Genomic DNA, 20040 nt, shown 5'->3' with positions numbered 1-20040 from the left:
AAGTTACTTTTAGTCATGGTGTTTTATGACAATAATAAAATCCCAAAGACAAAGATTAGATTAAAAGTGTCTAGTAATAACAGTACACAGAAAGAGAAGATCCGGGCGTACAGCTCAGTGGTAAAGCACCTGCCTGGCATGTGTGAAAGTCTGGATTCCATCACTAGAGAAGTAGCAGCAACGAATCAGCTAACATTTATTTGAGAACTTTGGTCCTCTACCTGGTGGATTTCCTATTTTAAAAAGTCTACAGGGGCTGGGGATTTAGCTCAGTGGTAGAGCGCTTACCTAGGAAGCGCAAGGCCCTGGGTTCGGTCCCCAGCTCCGAAAAAAAGAACCAAAAAAAATAATAATAATAAAATAAAAGTCTACAAGCGTATATTAACCAAAAACGGGACATCATGGTGAGCCTTCCACGCATGCCTGTAAACATTCTCTGACCACATTCACCACCACCCTTACTCTTTGTTTTACCAAATACTCTGTGGATTTCTACAATTTCTTATTCACTCTTCAAAAAGTTCATTTCACAAAGAACGGGCTTCTAAGAAGTGAGTTTACGACGTGGCTTTCAGGGAAAGCTGGCGTTTTTATAGGCCCTTGCTTCTCTGAAATCTTGTTCAACTTGGCCCTGAAATGTCTGATTGTGCAAACAAGATCAAAAGTTATTGCTCGTGAGGGACTGGGGATGTGGCTCAGTCGGTAGAGCAATCGCCTAGCCTGCAGGAAGCCCAGGGTTCAGTCCTCAATGCCACATAAAACTACATGGTCGTACATGCCTGTAATCTCATTACTGGGGAGGTGGAAGTGGGAGGGATAAAGTTAAAGGACATCCTTGGCTACATAGTGAGTTGTGGGCCATCCTGAGCTACAAGAGATCAGGTTTCATTTTCTTTGTTTCTTTGTTTTTTAGTTTCTTTGTTTCTTTCTTTGTTTCTTTCTCTATTGCCTGAGGCAGTTCTGAAACTTTATTTGACATCCAGCGGTTTAGTTCTTCTCATCCACAGTGACTGTCTGTAGATCCCTGAGTGTGATAACAGAGGCACTTAAGTTACCAATGTGGAGAGCTTGTTTGGTGAATCTTCATACTGTTTATGCTTTCTGGACAAACGTACTCGGATTTGATATGGAACCTTTCTTATTGCTTTGGCCCGGACATCTTTATTGACCCTGGCATCAATTCACAGATCTGGAGTTCCCATCTCCTTCATGATGAGTTTCTGTATTTTTTTGAGTGCCCGAGGGGCATGTTTCTTGATGTTCACACTGTGGATGTGCTGTGGATGTTGGTGGTCTATACTCAGGTCACCACCTCAATGATGAGAGAATGGCCCTTCTCTTCCTCCTCCTCCTCCTCCTCCTCCTCCTCCTCCTCCTCCTCCTCCTCCTCCTCCTCCTCCTCCTTTTCCTCCTCCTCCTCCTCCTTTTCCTCCTCCTCTTCCTCCTCCTTTTCCTCTTCCTCCTCCTTTTCCTCCTCCTCCTCCTCCTTTTCCTCCTCCTCCTCCTTTTCCTCCTCCTCTTCCTCCTCCTTTTCCTCTTCCTCCTCCTTTTCCTCCTCCTCCTCCTCCTTTTCCTCCTCCTCCTTTTCCTCCTCCTCCTTTTCCTCCTCCTCCTCCTTTTCCTCCTCCTCTTCCTCCTCCTCTTCCTCCTCCTCCTCCTCCTTTTCCTCCTCCTCCTCCTTTTCCTCCTCCTCCTCCTTTCCCTCCTCCTCCTTTTCCTCCTCCTCCTCCTCCTTTTCCTCCTCCTCCTCCTCCTTTTCCTCCTCCTCCTCCTCCTTTTCCTCCTCCTCCTTTTCCTCCTCCTCTTCCTCTTCCTTTTCCTCTTCCTCCTCCTTTTCCTCCTCCTCCTCCTCCTTTTCCTCCTCCTCCTCCTTTTCCTCCTCCTCTTCCTCCTCCTTTTCCTCTTCCTCCTCCTTTTCCTCCTCCTCCTCCTCCTTTTCCTCCTCCTCCTCCTTTTCCTCCTCCTCTTCCTCCTCCTTTTCCTCCTCCTCCTCCTTTCCCTCCTCCTCCTCCTTTCCCTCCTCCTCCTTTTCCTCCTCCTCCTCCTCCTTTTCCTCCTCCTCCTCCTCCTCCTTTTCCTCCTCCTCCTTTTCCTCCTCCTCCTCCTTTTCCTCCTCCTCCTCCTTTCCCTCCTCCTCCTTTTCCTCCTCCTCCTCCTCCTTCTCCTTCTCCTCCTCCTCTTTCTTGCCACCTTTCTTTGTAGGAGTCATTCTGGCAGGGCACAAGTTGAACGAGAGATCCTACTTCTTTTTTTTTTTTTTGGTTCTTTTTTTTCGGAGCTGGGGACCGAACCCAGGGCCTTGCGCTTCCTAGGCAAGCGCTCTACCACTGAGCTAAATCCCCAACCCCGAGAGATCCTACTTCTAAGAACAGAACTACAACAACAACAGCAGGAGTTACTGACAGTGAGTCTATACATTGCAAGTAGTGACTTTCTCTGCTTTAGCCTAGAAAGGGATTTTTTAAAATATGTGCTTAATGCCATCAGTGTAGAAACCATCAAAATGCAAGACAGAAATCTACAAGTTCAGGCTGAAGAGATGGCTCAGTGGTTAAGAGCACTGACTGATCTTCCAGAGGTCCTGAGTTCAAATCTCAGTGGCTCACAACCATCTGTAGTGAAATCTGGTGCCCTCTTCTGCTATGTCTCAAGATAGCTATAGTGTACTTACATACAATAAATAAATCTTTTTTTTTAAAGAAACCTAAGTTCATGACCATTGTGCATCCCTATACACATGCCCTCCTGCCACTTTCCACCAAAAAGAAGTTCTTGCTAAAATGAAAACTTCAGCGCTAAAGAGATGGCTCAGCAGTTAAGAGCACTGAGTGCTTTTCAAGAGGTCCTGGGTTCAATTCCCAGCTCCCACAGGATGACTGACAACTGTCTGTAACTGGGCCTCTGAGCATTACACATTCTTGTGGTGCACAGACATACTTACAGACAAAACACCCATCCACATAAAAAATAAAACTGAAAAAGAAAAGAAATTTTTGTGTCAATAGAATATTTTCCTTCCCTCAAACTGGGGAAATCTATAAAGTGATTCATGGTCTTCCTGGATCATGGAATTACCTAATTGTAAAAAGACTAGGGGTTGGGGATTTAGCTCAGTGGTAGAGCGCTAGCCTAGCAAGCATAAGGCCCTGGGTTCGGTCCCCAGCTCCGAAAAAAAAAAAAAAAAAAAAAAAAAGACTAAAGACTAAAGGGACTTCCAGTCCCTCTGGAGAAAGAAGTGACAACTATTTTAATTCAATCATCTCTTCCTTGGAAATTAACAGTTCACGTCTCTACTGATTTAACCCTCTGTCCCTGTGATTCGGTGGCATTTTCACACCAGTAATGAGGACAGGCTGTCCCATGATTGTTTAACCCTGCTGTTCTTCTCTTTGAGTAGCTTTCTCTAAACAAAAATAGCCCCATTGCAAGGACACTCAGTCGGAGAGAGACCAACACCTATACCTCTGCCAGTTATTTTAAACACTGGAGGGAAGGGGTTCACTGGTAGAGCAGTAGCTTGTGTCAGGCCCTACGTTCAGTCCTGGACACCACAAAATCAACAGTGACTATCCTTAGAAACTCCTACGAGTAGGGGATTTTAACCTGTGTTGTTGTTGTGCTTCTGAAACTTCAACTATTCTGAACAAAACAAAACAAAGCCGGATGTGTTAGAACAGTAAGCAAGAGCCAAGACAGGGAACAAGAAAGAACATGTCTGGCCCTGGTTTTCTTTCTGGAGCCCTTGACTTTGCCTTAAGAACAGGCTAGAGATGTACTCGCTTGTGGAGAGATCATCTTGCTGCGGGTAGAAACTATGACAGTGGCCTAAATTAGGCACCATGACTTCAGCGTTGGGACAAGGAGGAGGGAGAGAGGAAGGGAGGCCGGAGCAGCTGTTTCAAGTACAGTAGCGGAGTTGGGGGGATCGATCAGTTTTCTGTCCGAGAATTCTTCCTCTCAGCGCAAGGGAGGATGAGGCCATGTCCTTTATCCTCTGACATCTTAAGGACAAAGAGAAGTCTTCCAAACTGTGAAGAAAAGAAAAGAAAATGTTCACTGAGCCTGCGGAGGCCTGGAACTGGCAAAGCAGAGGGTGAGAGGCGGTTGTGTGGGTGCTGAGGGAACAGAGGCCCCTGACACCTTCCTCACCGAGACAATGCTTCAGTGTCATCTGTCATCCCATAGCATAGGCAGCTAATCTGCCTCTGGGATCCTCCCTGCCTCTCCTGTACCATCTGGAAGGTGTCTCTGTGCGGTCAGCAGGACTGGTCCCGCTCACTCCCCACATGGGTCTTGCTATATTTTCGATTCCTTTTCTTTATTTAAACTCTACATGGATGGATGGTAGAAAAGTCATTATTTTGCTCTTGTGGCCTAATTTTGAGGAGTCACGTCTTTCTTTAACTTTTTTGAGGGGTAGGTGGGTAGGGTTTGAGATGATGTCTCAGGTAGCCCAGGCTGGTCTCAAACTTTGTAGCTGAGGTTAGCCTTGAACTTGATCCCTCCTCCTAAGAGCTAGAATTACAGGCAGGCACAGCTCCACCCAACTGAGTTCATTTCTCGAGTCTCAGTTTTCCCCTGTAATTCACAGCTATGATGCTACCGAGAAGGACTTGAAACAGCAAATGTGAACACCCTGGGGCTCCTTTTACCCGGAGCACAGCGCATGCAGGTGTTCTGCGGAGTGCTGTACAGACGGTGCATAATTCACTCTCCCGAAAGTTAGTAAGGCAGACACTCTCCGTACCCCTAGCTAATAAGGCAGACAGACACTCGCTGTACCTCTGGGGAAGTGAGGAAACAGACTGGGAGCATGAGTAACTTTCTGGAGGCGCACAGACAGTCCATGGGTGTGAACATATGTGAATTTGGTTCTCCCTCACTTGGCAGGGACTATGTTCACACTAGTGGCACGCCGCCTCTCTGAAAATGTGTGTCACCAGAACAGAGCTATACCAGACTCTTTCTAAAGCACAGTACCCTCCTTTCCAGGCAGATTTGAATGTAGCAAGGATCCTAATTTACAGATTAAAACCCTCAGGGAAATTAATGTGCACAGAACTGCAATCTATTCTAGGTGAAAGGGAACTCTGATATGACTTAGGTTTTCAAATTTCGATTCTCAAAGGCCCTGCCCCAAGTTCTGCTTCTATCTGTCTTACATTTTATTTTGCTTTCCGGATAGCACCATGCAGACCACCCGGGAAGTGAGCCCTTCTGTGATGTGCACACTCACGGATGTTTGGCTTGCTCTTGCGACATTTCACAGTTGATCCCAGGATCAAGAGACTCGAGGCTCCTGACTCGACTCTCACTTAGTCCTATGTCTTGGCTCAGTGTCTCCAGTGTAATAAAGGACAAACATCAGATGTTAATAATCAAGGAGGACCTCTGCAATGAAATATCTTAGGAAGGCCAACGGGCCCTGCCTCACACACAAAGGCAGTGTTAAGTGTCACAACATAGAAAATGAGGATGGGACAAAAATAGAAGAAAGAAGGGTGTTTTGTTTTGTTTTTGTTTTCACTTATTTTTCCCCCTTGAGGAAAGCCCTCGGTGTATAGCTCAGGTGAGTCTTGAACTCAGTCAGGATCCTCCTACTTCTGTCTTCTAAATGCTGAGTTTACAGATTTTGACAGGGTCTGGAAACAATAGCAAAATGACTATTAGAAAGTTGTCTCTTATGGTCATCGTTGGATCCAGGAATCCCCTCACAAACCACATGAACACTGATCTCAGTCAGACACGGTAGTTTATTGAGCATACACCCCAAGACTGGTCCACTAGGGCCATCATCCAGATTTGGGAACTGAACTATGACTCATTAAGAGTCTACAGGGTTTTTAAGCCTCCAATCCACAAGCATCTGTGCTAAGTCATTTCACCAATCAGGATTTAGGGATAGGGGTTTCCTTGGGAACATGTCTTTGTGGTACATTTAACCTGCTTCCAGTGGTTGGGGTATTCAGCTGTGGGAGGGGACTTGCCTTGTCTAACATTCATGTCTTAACTTGTCTACCAGGATGTCAGTTACCCATGTACATGTCTTTTTTCTATCAAGTAGGATGTCAGTACCCAGGGAGGTCTTAGGAATTAAAACCTCATTAGACCCCTACTCAAAGTGGAAGACTTACTTCAAATAGTTTCTTATATTGGTGCAGGTGTCTCTCTTATCTTGGGACCCATCCCAGGGGCAGCTTATAAAGGCAAAACCCATAAAACCTTATACATAGGTGCAGGAAGTGCTGTTGGGTGGTTGGTTCCAGTTCAAGCTTATTTGTGGGTAACTATACAAAACAGTTCTACTCACTTCTATTGTGATTGCTTTCCAAGGACACAGAACACAAGAGAATGTGTAATCAATCTTGGCATTAGAAACTTTCCTAGTAACAGCAGAAACATAAGAGAAAGTTTCCTTATAATCATAGGCTAGCCAGGTAACTGTTACTTAGACCTTAACATTTTACCTAGGTCCTAACAGTAATAAATAGAGTGTGCTACTCTATGAAGCCCACTCCTTGATAATTTATGAAATAGCTATTATTTTCCCAGTGTTATATTAGGCAGAGGGTCCACAAGGTGCTCTAGAGGGGTTCATGAACTGTCATGGAAGAAACCGAGAGACAGAAGCTTGAGACAGTGACAGCTGTATGGAAGACTTAGACTCCTGGGTACTTAGGGAGGGGCCATCCCATGCACCCTTTTCTGTGTGAGGTGAGGGAGGCAGGGAGGTCAGAAAACCCTCCATGGAGGCTGCTAACGCCTGAAGGAATTCTAGACACAGGAGACTGGCAGAGGAGGATAGCCCTGTTCAACTTCTTTCTCCCTTTTCTTGTGAGGAGCCATAGATGGGTAAAATTCAGCAAGGCTCCTGACCATAAGCCATGAGCTGATTAGAACCCACACCCTATTGCCTCAGAGTTAGTGCCGGCTGGAGGTCTGTGTTCAGTGACTGGACATAATGTCTTAAGGTTATTTCTTCCCACAGAGATGAAGCCGGCTGTCCCTCAGGATCAGAGCATGGAGGCTTTTAGGTCGCTGATGATGCGCCTCCTTCGGATAATTGTTGAATAAACTTTTTCTGTGGGAACCACACCACCCATGTGCTGGATGTTTGAGAGGATATGTAAACGAGGATATGTAAATGAGGATATGCAAATGAGGATATGCAAATGAGGATATGTAAATGAGCTCTTCTTATTATGGACACTAAACGGCTGAAACAAATGGACTCTGTAAAGCCGTGGCTTAAGCCCAACTGTTTGCCACTTTGAAATGTTTCAATATCCCATCAGCCTCCATTCTTTCCCTCAAGGAGACCCATGGGCAACGTGAGGCTCTGTGTCTTAGGCATATATTTCTCTTGGTCTTCAGTACAGCAGAAACTCATGGCAATATAGACATTTTCCTAAAGGACTCTACTTAGGACTAGCTGACAGCATTTCCCCTCGTATGATGCCCTACGGCTGCAAGGGCTGCTAAGAACAGCGTTGCATGCTGGGTAATGGCTGCTGGTCGTCTGTATTGCTGTGGACAGGGAATAAATTACTACGTCATTAAGCACTTTCGTCACAGAAACAGAGAGAAAGAAGGTAGGATGAATAGCCAAATAAATTTTAACTTAGAATGGTAATTGCAATAATGTCTGTCTAGGAGTACTGCCATATTACCGACACCCTAGGAGTTGGCAGGTAGAGTCAGAAGATAAAGGAGTTCTATGCTGATTCCTAAATGTTCTCTGCCCTCCACACAGAAGCTATGCTTTACCTGTACCCACACATACAACGAATAAACAAAGATAAAGAAAACCACCCAAACTCACTTTAAAAATACCTGAGCGGACAGAACTTCTTAAACACTTAGGACCGAAGCCTGGCTATAAGTGGCCCAACCAGGAGCACACTCATTAGGAAAGCCTACTTTTGTTTTTCCACATGAGCCAGAGTTTCACTGTGCAGCTCAGGTTAGCCTCAAACTCTGTTATCCTCCTGCCGCAGCCTCCTGAGTGCAAGGATTATAGGTTTGTGCCGCCATGCCTAGCTAGTTTTATTTATTTATTCATTAAGAATTTTGGCTGAATGGTGGTGGTGTGCATCTTTATTTCCAGCACTCAGGAGGCAGAAGCAAACAGATCTCTTGAGTTCAAGGCCAGGCTGGTCCAAATGCATGGGGAAAAGAAGGGTTTGAGCAAGATCCTGAACTAGAAGTAAAGTGTTGCCAGACACTATGGATGGGGAAGCATGGCATTTATAAAAGTTCTAGAAACAGAAGAGAGCAAGCAGACTAGGACAAAGGGAAGAGCTTCACGGGCAGAAAGATGTGTGTCAGAGTCTCATTCCAGCACAGAGGGAGGCTTCCTGGAAGGGAAGTGGCAGTTACATTTCTGTTCTCTGGGTGGGAAATGAGGCAAAAGGTAACATATCGGGCTTCAAAGGGCCTGAAGTAATGTGTTGTGAATCTTCATTAAAGCACTCCATTAAAGCAAATATACAAATATTATTTGTATATTAAGGTAAGGGGGCTTGCTTTGAAGCAATCGAACCTGCGTTTGATTCTTGGGACCCACAGGATGGAAGGAAAAAAGTGACTCCCAGAAGTTGTTGTCTGACACTTACATCCACACTCTGGCACACAAGTATACTCACGCAGACAATAAATACATAAATATAATAAAAACGCAAAACAGCTTAAACACTAACTCAATGGTATATTAATCATTTATTGAAAATACTTGCTGCCTATTTGGTTTTAGTCTGGAGTAGACTGCACATCTTTGGTCACCTCAAATATCTTTCAGACTAGAAAGATTCCTTGTAACTCAGCTGTGAATGGTACGACATATTCAGTAAAGGACCGATGGGAAATTTTTATTTAACTAGTGACCTGATTGACAAATGTCATAAGATAGGCTCACAGACTGACTATACAGTGGCAGAATCTAAAATCAGTGTGGTTTCCATCCCCTGGTTAGACAATCAGACATGAATTTCGACAGCGCTACAATACAATTTTGCATATAATCTCACATTAGGTAACCTTAAGATGTGGAAGGCCCTTTAAAAGTAGTTTTCTGTCCTGATAGCAAAAGAAGATGCATCTATGAAGGTGAAGTCTCAGTGGGTTCCTGCTAACTTTGGGGGTGCAGGAGAGCACTTGATATAGGTGGCCTGAAGAGCAGAGAAATGCAAGCAACTAATGGGAATTAGAACATCAGCCTCGGGGAGACAGATCCCTGAGTGCTTCCTAATAAGAACTCAGTCTGGTCTCTACCTTGCTTTTAGCCTTGCAAGACTCTCTGTGGAGAGCCCAAGATGAGCTCAGGCCCCAAGCCACAGAAATACGGTCTAAGAAGGAAAGGTCACTTGGAGACATTAAGTTTGTGGTGATCTGTGACCTGTCTATGTATATGTATGTGTATATGGTGTATATTTTTATGTGCATGTGTACATGTACCCAAGCACAGTCAATTTTCTGTTACTATGACAAATTATCCAACACAAACAATTTAAAAGGAGGAAAATTTATTTTGGCTCACGGTTTCAAAGGCTTCAGTCCATGGTTGGCTGGCTCCAGGTTGCTATGGGCTTGGGGCGAGGCAGCACATTGTGGCAATGGTGAAGTCAAGCTATTCACACCATGGAAGCAGGAAGCATAGAGCTGGGTGGGGAAGAGAATACCACAGATCATGTATACATACACGTATGTGTGTGTGTATGCATATATGTATATTATTTGTATGTCTATGTTTATGCGTATATGATGTATGTGTATATCCTTCAAAACACTCCATGGCCTACTTTCTCCATAAGGCCCCTGGCCTCATTTCCATTATAGTGCCATCAAACTATGAATTTGGATTATTTCATTGATAATGCACAGCCCTCATGATCCAGTCACTTCCCCTAAGCCTACCTTTGAGCATTACTCAGGGAGACCAAGTGTTTGGGGAGACACATCATATCCAACTGTAACACAGATGTACAATTCTGGATCCTCCATAAACATTTCTCCTTATTTCTAGTGTTTTACCCATCCCTCACTCCCAGTGCTGAGGATAGATTTCAGGGACTCAGGCTCACTACACTGAGTTAGACAGACCACTGAGCTACATTTTCAGCCTGACTTTTTCTTTTCACTTAGAAAGAATTATTTATTTTATGTAGGAATACACTACAACTGTCTTCAGACATACCAGAAGAGGGCATCAGATGCCATTACAGATGGTTGTGAGCCACCATGTGGTTGCTGGGAATTGAACTCGGGACCTCTGGAAGATCAGTCAGTGCTCTTAACTGTTGAGCCATCTTCCAGCCCCACAGCCTGACTTCTAAAGGATATAGTTTTGTTTGTTATCCTGGAGTTAGGGGCTGGAGAGATACCTGGGCTCTTCTTACCCACCATGACACCAGGAAATTCAAACATATCACTCTAGCTGGAGGGCCCAATGCCTCTGGTCTCAAAGGGCACCTCCACTCACATGATGCACAAACAATGATGCACAAACACTCATGATTAAAAACAAATATTATTTTTCTTTTTCATTTCTTTGGGACAGTGTCTCTCTACATAGCCCTGGCTACTGTGGAACTCACAGAGATCCTCCTGCCTCTGCCTCCCAGAGTGCTGGAATTGAAGGCAAGTGCTACCACACCCAGCAAAAATAAATAAATCTTAAAAGGGATTCTGGAGTCAGGGGTCAAGAAGACAACTCAAGCATTAAAGCACTCGTTGCACAAACCTGGCAGCCTGAACTCAACCTTCACAGACCATGTAGGGTGGAAATAAAGAACAGAGTTGTCCTCTGACCTCCACACGGGGGTTATGGCCTGCACATTCCCCTCCCACAGTGACAATCCCCCTCCTTCAACGATAATAGCTCTTACATTGTATATATTGATTTTATCTTATGGGTATGATGGTTTGCCTGCATGAATGTATGTGTACCACCTGGTGCCTAAAGGGGTCAGAAGAGAGCATTGGATCCCCTGGAATTGGAAGTACAGATGTGTGTTAGGGTTTACTGCTGTGAAGAGACACCATGACCAAGGCAACTCTTATAAGGGACAACAGTTCACTGGGGCTGGCTTACAGGTTCAGAGGTCTAGTCCATTATCATCAAGGCAGGAACATGGCAGAGTCCAGGCAGGCATGGGGCTGAAAGAGCTGAGAGTTCTACATCTTCATCTGATCTGAAGACTGACTTTTAGGAAGCTAGGTTGAGGGTCTTAAAGTTCATGCCCACAGTGACACACCTACTCTAACAAGGTCACACCTCCAAACAGTGTCACTCCCTGGGCTAAGAACATGCAAACGATCACAAGGTGGTTGTAAGCTACTATGTGGTTTCAGGGAATCACACCTGGGCCTCTGCAGGAACAAGTATTCTTACTTGATGAGCCATCTCCCCAGCTCCAAACATTTTACAAATTCTGGAGTCAGGGAAACAAAGGTAAAGAGACTGCTTAGCAGGTGAGAAGCCCCAATTCTTCAACCAGCACTGCAAAAACACATAAAACTAAAGTCACTTGTCACATACTGTATGGTTCTCTGTGCACATAGCTTGTCTCATCCCTCAAGATGGTCTGCTCACATTTTCTATGTATTTACTTTCATTTTATGTGCATAGGTATTTTGCTTGCATGTATATTTATGTGAGAGCGTAAATCTTGGAGTTACAGACTATTTTAAGCTGCCTCGTGGGTGCTGGGATTTGAACCCAGATCCTCTGGAGGAGTCGTCAGTGCCTTTAACCACTGAGTCATCTCTCCAGCCCCAGGATGGTTTGCGCTTGGTTGACCAAACTTTAACTGTGTCTGCTTCCAAGAGTTTGAGAGCATGGGTGCAGACATGTGCAACCCAGATCCATCAGCAGACATAAACGAAACCTGACAGAGGCAATGCCCTTGAGGACAAGCAAATGTCTCTCTCCCCTTGACAACTAAAAACAACTTGGACTAACATTCAGCTGCTGAGATTCAAGTTAAAGATACTTGAGTGCCAGGCTGCACACAAACCGGAATGACTGGCCTGAACCCTGAGGACATAATTGAGACCCTCGCAGTTATGGCTCTGTTTTATTCTTAGTTCAAGTATAACCATAATTTCTCCCCAGCCCTGTTTGCTGCTGTGACTGTAGCAGGGACTGGAAACTCAGGGTTTCTTTTTTAGCCTCCACGTGGAATTTCCTCCCTCTCATCCTTCCATTCTGGAGATCAAACCTAGGGACATGTACATAATAGGTGTTGTACCATTGAACAAACTACACTTCCAACTTATTATTTTTGTTTGTATACAGAGAGAGAGAGAGAGAGAGAGAGAGAGAGAGAGAGAGAGAGAGAGAGAGAGGAGGGAAGGAGGGAGGGAGCTAGAGAGGGAGGGAGGGAGGGAGAGAGAGAGAGAGAGAGAGAGAGAGAGAGAGAGAGATCTTACCCCAGAGGCCTACTTCTCTACTTCTGCCTCCTCCAGTGCCTGGATAACATGTGTGCCACCATGCTCCATGCTGGCTATTTGGGGTGGGGCGTCTTGGGGCTCAAACTTGCACAACAAGCATTTTACTGACTCTGTCCCTTCCCCCACCCTCTTCAATGTTTTTCAAAGCACAGTGCCTGGACCATGCCGAAAAGAATAACCACTTATTAAGATTATAGGTTCTTGGGCACAGTCTAAAGGCTGTGGGATCAGAACCATAGAGACATGAGTTGAAAATGTGCATCGCTAACACATTTGGGGTGATTCTCCAACAACACAGATGGTTTGGTAAAGGTGGGGACTGGAGGGGCTGGGGATTTAGCTCAGTGGTAGAGCGCTTACCTAGGAAGCGCAAGGCCCTGGGTTCGGTCCCCAGCTCCGAAAAAAAGAACCAAAAAAAAAAAAAAAGGTGGGAACTGGAGCCAGAGCTGTGATGATGAGTGATGTTCTTCCATAATTTAGTCACTGTGGAGAGCCGTTCCAAGCTACCTCAGTGCTCTACATTTCCTTGTGCCCACAACGGTAGCTAGTAAATGACACTCCAACTATTGGTTACCTCACCATTTGTGGAAACAGCAGAAGCAGCAGGTAGCAACCAGAACCAGGGGCTGTGGCTGTTGACAGTGATAGAGTGCGTGCCCAGTGACCACCAGGTCCTGGGTCCACTCCTGATGCAGGCCACTAGACCTAGCTGAGCTCCTCTGAAAACAGGCTGTGAGGTTTCATTCCAGGGTGTTCTTGCCCTGTTTCCAGAGGATAAAAGCATTTTATCTTCCAGATGATGAAGACACCAAGAATCCTAAGAAACAACCTCCTGTGTTCCACGTGTCCTCCACACAAACCTTTCTTGGCCTTGCTGCTTCTAGAATAGTGCAAATACCACTTCAGAGTGGCTTGAGGCAGGCAGGTGTCTCCTGACTCCCCTGGGTGGGCTGAGAAGAAACTATTACACTGTCCTGGCTGCGTGGTGATACTGTTACATTGTTACATTAGCTGTTTATCTGTTTCTCAAGGAGATAGATTTGGTGAACTGGGTACAAGTGCTGGCTTGTTTATCTCTGCTCCCAAAGTCTGACCCAGTCTAGAAACAATATTCCCAGCAAGCGTTTGTGAATATGTGAGGAAATAAAAATTTACAATTTTTAGATTTTTAGTAAGAAAATGTAACTCGGGGTTGGGGATTTAGCTCAGTGGCAGAGCGGTTGCCCAGCAAGCGCAAGGCCCTGGGTTCGGTCCCCAGCTCCAAAAAAAAAAAAAAAAGGAGTAAGAAAATGTAACTCCGGGGTTGGGGATTTGGCTCAGTGGTAGAGCGCTTACCTAGGAAGCGCAAGGCCCTGGGTTCGGTCCCCAGCTCCGAAAAAAAGAACAAAAAAAAAAAAAAATGTAACTCCATACAAGTGGGAACAAATTGTTTTTTGAGACAGGGTTTCTCTGCATAGCCCTGGCTGCTATGGAACTCACTACGTAGAGCAGGCTGGCTTCGAACTCACAGAGATCTGGGTGGGTGGTGGGATTAAAGGTGTGTGTCATCACCCTTGGGTATAAGTTGAAACAGATTTAAAGACGTTGTAAACTTGGGAAATTTGATAGATCAGATGGTGGTCAACACGCATCAAAGAATCCGATAGCTACTGTGGAGCGTCTACTTCTATAGATGAAAATTCTAACTTCTCGGCCTTCTCAGTTCTTACCAAGGCTGTCCTGACCCCTCATGGACTGTGCCAGGGGAAAGACAGGTGGGAATGGAATGATACAGTCCTGGGTTCAACTCTCACCTCTGCCAACCTCTAGCTACATTATATTGAACAAGTTTTTTTTTTTTAATTTTTTTTTATTTCTAGATATGAGTCTTCTTCCACATTATGTAGGTCAGAAAAACTTCCTACGTATGGATAGATGGAACAGTAAGACAGAATCACAGAGGGGAAATGGTATGCAAAATGCAGATGTCCTGTGTCTGAGTCCTGTTTGGTCTCTGTCAGATACCAAGTGATATTGAGAATGGAGGAGTGGAAATGAGAGAGAGAGAGAGAGAGAGAGAGAGAGAGAGAGAGAGAGGGAGGGAGAGAGAGAGAGAGAGAGAGAGAGAGAGAGAATAAGATACCGAATATTACAAAACAACTAAATAAGCCAGTTTTGTTGTTTAATTTTATTAAAAAATGCTCATAGAGGGGCCAGCAAGATGGCTAAGCTACTAAAGGTGCTTGCCACCAAGCTGAAGACCCGAGTTTGAGCCCCAGAGCCTACAAAGTAAAAGCAGAGAATTGCCTTTCACCAGTTGCCTTCCAATCTCCACATGAATGCCACGGCAGGTAAAAACATGGCATATGTACACAGACACACACACACACACACAGACACACAGACACACACACACAGACACACACACAGACACACACACACAGACACACACACACAGAGACACACACACACACACACACACACACACACACACACACACATCAGGGCGGGAGGTTAGAAATACCTTTTAAGATATTTGCTTGACTGCTGCTTTCATTCAGTTAGTAGAATGCTTGCATGGCTAACACAAGCCCCAGGTTTGATCCCTAAAACCCCACTGACTCTGGTGTGGTGGTGGTACATAGCGTGGGAGGTGGAGGCAGGAGGATCAGAAATGCAGAGTCATCCTCATCTGCATAGCAAATTTAAGGCCAGCCGGGGATTATGAGAATCCCAGAGTGAGACGCTGAGGAAAGGGGGTGACTCTAGCCCAGGAGTTGGAGACCAGCCTGGGCAACGGAGCGAGATATGGTCTCAAAGCATCGACAGGACGTCAGCTACAAGTCTGCTACTTGTCTTCCAAAATCTAGTCTCCCTGTGTTCCGCAGAAGTAAGACCCTTAATTTTCCAAACACTGCTGATTTCTTCGTATGTGAGCACATGGATAAGCATGTGTGCACGTCTGTGTGACTGTGACTTCCTCAGGGTCTCTCCCTGAACCTGGAGTTGGCAACTTCTTTTGGCTACTAGGTCCCGGTGATCCTCCTGCCTGCGCCCACTTGAGAGCTGGGCTTTGTAGGCACACACGCAGTACCTAGCTTATTATACTGGTGCGGGGACCTGAATCAGTTCCTCGTGGCTTAGCCATCTCTCTACCCGTAGAATTCCTACCTTTTAACCAAGCACATGGCGGCATGCCATCGCCTTTACAAGTCTAGCCTCTTTCACAGTCCCATGTGACCGTACCCCTTAGCACCGACTATTGAGAGAGGAAGACAACGGGAGGAAATTCCATCCAGAACGAGAGGATGCTAGTCGCTTGTCTTTTCCGTCTGGCTGGTTGGCTGTGGTTTCAACAGCTGCAGCTAGAGAAATCTTTTGGGTTCACAGCCCCGGAGACGCTGAAGCAGCGGAAACCTAAGGACGTTGATCCCTGGCGATCCCAGACACCCTCATTGCCTACGTTTATTTGGCAGACAAATAAACTTCAATCTGCTGTTGCTGGGGTGGGGGTTGTTAATACCCACAGATGAAGTTAATCCTAACTAATACAAACTAAAAACGGCACACAAAACCCGCCAGCTCTCTTTGAGCTTTTCGTGTAGAGTTTATAAGAAGTGAAAATGAGGGCTGGAAAAATGTCTCTGCAGTTGACAGCACTGGATACTCTTCCAGAGGACCCGGGTTCAATTCCCAGTGCCCACAGAGCAGCTCACAACTGCCTGTAACTCCAGTTATAGGGGATCGGACACTCTCACACAGACACACACGCAGAGAAAACCCAGTGCACCTGAACTTCCAAAAAAAAAAAAAAATAGCGAAACCACTGGAGATGATTTTACACGCAAAGCTGCACAGAAGACATATCGGAAGGGAATATACCTAAGTCTTAGCTTATTGGCTTAGGATGATGGATTTATACATAGGGATTTTGTTCTGTTTTGTTTCAAGACAGGGTTTCTCTGTATAGCCCTGGCTGTCTTGGAACTCAATCTGTAGACCAGGCTGGCTTCAAACTCACAGAGATTCTCTTGCCTCTCCCTCCTTGGTGCTGGGATTAAAGGCGTGTGTTACCACTGCCCACCTGGCCTTAGATAGTTTTTGTTGTTTGATTTAATTTGATTTTTTTTAATACTTCATGTTTCTTTATTTCTTTCCATTACACCAGTGGGAGGAAATCATACCTTTCTCCCATCCCTTTTCCTTTAAGGAGTATTTTGTAGCTTACTGTTTGCTACTGGAAATATATTTGGGTTTCCAGTTTTTCACAGTAGCTTTGCTGTGTGGATGCTGGGAGGGGTGGGGAGATTACTGAGGGAAGGTCTTGAGCAATAACCTTAATAATTGGAATTAGCTACAAGGGTGTGTGTGTGGGGGGGGGGGATGCAAAACATTCTTCAGGTTTTTTCCCTAATGTTTTTCCCTCAGGATGGTCAAGAGTTTATTTCCATTGAAAATTCTAATTTAGGAGTGGCAAGATGGTTCGGCAGGTCAGGTACCTCACAAGCCTGAAGACCTGAGTCTGATTCCTGGAACTCATGTAAAAACGGAAGGAGAGAACCAACTCCACAACGTCGTCCTCTGACCTCCGCAAGCACGCTCTGGTGTGCACACAACCACAATAGCAGTACATTTCTAAAGTGTAAAGTAAATGAAACTTTAACAGACTACAAAATTATACACGCCTATAGTGTAAAATAAAACCCACAAAGAAATCTCAAGAAAGTTAAAAGCATGTGGTTTTTGTTTTTTGTTTTTTTTAAGAGCAAGAACTTTTTTTTTTTTCTTTTTTTTCGGAGCTGGGGACCGAACCCAGGGCCTTGCACTTGCTAGGCAAGCGCTCTACCACTGAGCTAAATCCCCAACCCTTTTTTTTTTTGTTTTTAATAAAGTCCCAATGTCCACAAAGGAATAAATATATCTAGTATTATCTTCATTAGGAGATAATCTGGATGATTATGGATAATTACTAACCACTAATGTAGTTAGATACAACAGTTATTTAGTTTTGGGATAAAAAGTGAGAGTGTCTACTGATGTGCTTCCCTTTTGTCAGCATGTTGGAACCATGAATACTTTAATCATAATGTATTATATATATATACAAATAATATATATACATATATTACATATATATACATATATATTGCATTGCATATCCATGCATAATACATCATTTTAAGAAATACAGGACCCTGGGTTCGGTCCTCAGCTCCAAAAAAAAAAAAAAAAAAAAACAAAACAGGAAAAACTGGTTGAGAACCTAAATGTTATGCGTGCTATGAACGCTACCCTGAGGGCCGAGCATGGAGACATACATGGGTGTCTTAGTTTCACTGCTATGAGCAGACACCATGACCACAGCAACGCCTCTAACAGTGCCACTCCCTGGGCCAAGCATATACAAATGATCACACATGCGTAATCCCAAAATTTGGGAGGCTGAGGCAGAAGGATTCTAAATTTGAGACCAGCCTGGGTTATATAGAAAGACTCTCTCAAAACAAGCAATCTAAATAAATAAATAAATAAATAAATAAATAAATAAATAACTATTATACAGATATCATGCATAAAACACTGAGTGAGTTATATGTTTTGAATCATTGTATCCTCAAATATTAACATATTAGTTAATTAATGACAACAATATCCACTTCCCAGATGAGGAGAGTGGAGTGCAGGAAGTTAGGGCTCTCCTAACACTACAATGGTGGTGTGTGCTGGGTACCCGGGCAGCCTGAAGTCAGCCTTTTTTTTTTTTTTTTTGTTGGGGGGAGAGGGTGGCTTTTGCCAATTTCAAGGAGAAGAAAGCTAGACATTTAGGGGAAGACTAAAGTCCCAGAGTTCTGTGTAAAAGAACTTGAGCTGGGACAACCACTCAACCCCTTGTGTCCTGCAGAAGTTTGCTTTTTGTGCCATGCCCGTCCGCATGGAAAGACGAATGTCCCTGTCACGTCTGCGGGAAACACCAATGTGGAGTATAGTCAAGCTGCAGAAGCCTAAGAGGAGAAAGTTCCCCCAAGAGAAGTATTCCCTCCCTCTTCTGCTCAGAGCAGTTCGACCCTTTGGGGAAAGGAAAGTCGAAAAGCAGAACGGAATAGAAAAGAAGAGAAACTGAAGCCACCTTCTCGCCTTCCCCATCGCAGCGTTGTGACTGAACCACATCGGTTGTCCCCAACTCCTTTTAAGATAGCCGTCCATAGTCATAGCAAGCACAAAGGACACAAGCATCTAATGGCTTTAGACGGCTAGTCAGCATCACATCCACTCATGGCTGATGATATAGTAGTGGTGGTGTGCTGGCTGGACAGAACTCTGGTAAGGGCTCCGATTTGCGTCATAGTCTCCGTGTCAGCCTGATCCGACATAGTGTCATGTCGGGTTCTCAAAACAGCCCTGTGAAATCAATAGGGCTGGTATTATTAGCCCCATTCTGCAGATAGGAAACTATTTTTAGGTAAGTGGGACAAGGTATCATTGCCATCCTCGTTTTATGAATGAGGAGACTCGTTTTATACAAGCCGAGTGCTATAAATAGCTATGGAAGGAATGTAGACCCGTAGAAAAAATACACGGAAATTCAAAAACCATTTAAAACCAGAAAGCAAAGGGAACACGCTGAGAGAGATACTCGTGGAGGCTGCTGATTCACCGCTGCTTCAGACTCACCACACATTCATAAACTGTTTTGACGCTAACACGACACTAGCCTTCCAAGCCTTGGTACGTAAGGGCGTGATTGACAGGACCGTCCCGTACAGGGCTCCATGCAACAGCACTCACGTGGATATGATGCAACCCTGCAGCATGGGTCAGGAGTGGCAGGTGTCCCTTAGACTTGACAGAGTACTGACCCTAAATCAGGGCCACTACGTAGATACTACAGACATAAATCTCAGGCTTTGTCTTCAGTTCTCCCTCAGCCTCGTCATCTGCTGTCGTCATCTGCTGTCTCCTCCAGTAACTTCTGTCCTGATCGTCCCTCCTGTCAATCGTATATTTTGTTTATGTCTATTTTAATCGTGTCCTTCTTTTTTAAGATAGGGTCTTGCTGGTCTCGAACCCCCGGTGACCCTCGTGCCACAGCATTGTAAGTGCTGTGCCTGGGCTCATAATTAATCTTTCTGTATTACCTTCTATGTTTCACCTTTGAAATCTGACTCTTAGGAGTTTTCTATCCTTACAAAAGGCTCTAACTTGGGAACAGAAACTGTTTCCACACCTTTGTGCTTCAAGTTTTCCTGTGCTTAATGATAAGCAAAATAGTTTAAAAGTACAGTTTCAGTTCGTGTTCAAAAGTTAAAGTCATGTAGCCGGGCATGGTGGCACAGGTCTCTAATCCCAGCACTCAGGGGGCAGATCAGGTGGATCTTCATAAATCCGAGGCCAACCTGGTCTACATTGCAAGTCCCAGGACAACCAGGGCTACACAGAGAGACCCAGTCTCAAAAAACAAAACAAAACTGGCGTCATTTGTTATAAGTATAGTTAAAGATCCCAAATAATTCTAGAAATACATTAACTATTCCATGAAAAATATTTCCTCTTAATTTTACTAATTTGCTTATATTTCTTCTCTCTCCCTCTTTCCCCCCCTCTGCCCTTCCC

At 44.7% G+C, this 20040-nt stretch overlaps 1 long non-coding RNA gene across 3 annotated transcripts in view; it reads right to left on the bottom strand.

Annotated features, from left to right (window-relative positions):
- Positions 1-57: 57 nt before the first annotated feature.
- The window catches only part of LOC134479312 (cilia- and flagella-associated protein 251-like), a 36958-nt gene continuing 16975 nt past the window's right edge, over positions 58-20040 (bottom strand). Inside the window, exons 2-5 of one of the 3 annotated variants that reach the window (XR_015622682.1) lie at positions 11360-11497; positions 9536-9657; positions 5237-5642; positions 3233-4028 (exon numbers count right to left, since the gene is read on the bottom strand). This is a non-coding gene — a long non-coding RNA (cilia- and flagella-associated protein 251-like). Of the gene's footprint in view, positions 289-3129; positions 4029-5236; positions 5643-9535; positions 9658-11359; positions 11498-20040 lie in introns of those variants that run through there. The other 2 variants (XR_015622681.1, XR_015622680.1) reach the window with 2 other exon arrangements.

The sequence above is a fragment of the Rattus norvegicus genome, chromosome 6, assembly GCF_021556685.1.
Source record: "Rattus norvegicus strain SHRSP/BbbUtx chromosome 6, alternate assembly SHRSP_T2T, whole genome shotgun sequence".
Classification (NCBI taxonomy): domain Eukaryota; kingdom Metazoa; phylum Chordata; class Mammalia; order Rodentia; family Muridae; genus Rattus; species Rattus norvegicus.
Note: the sequence above shows the minus strand (reverse complement) of the source record. Positions and strands in the feature narration are given on the sequence as shown.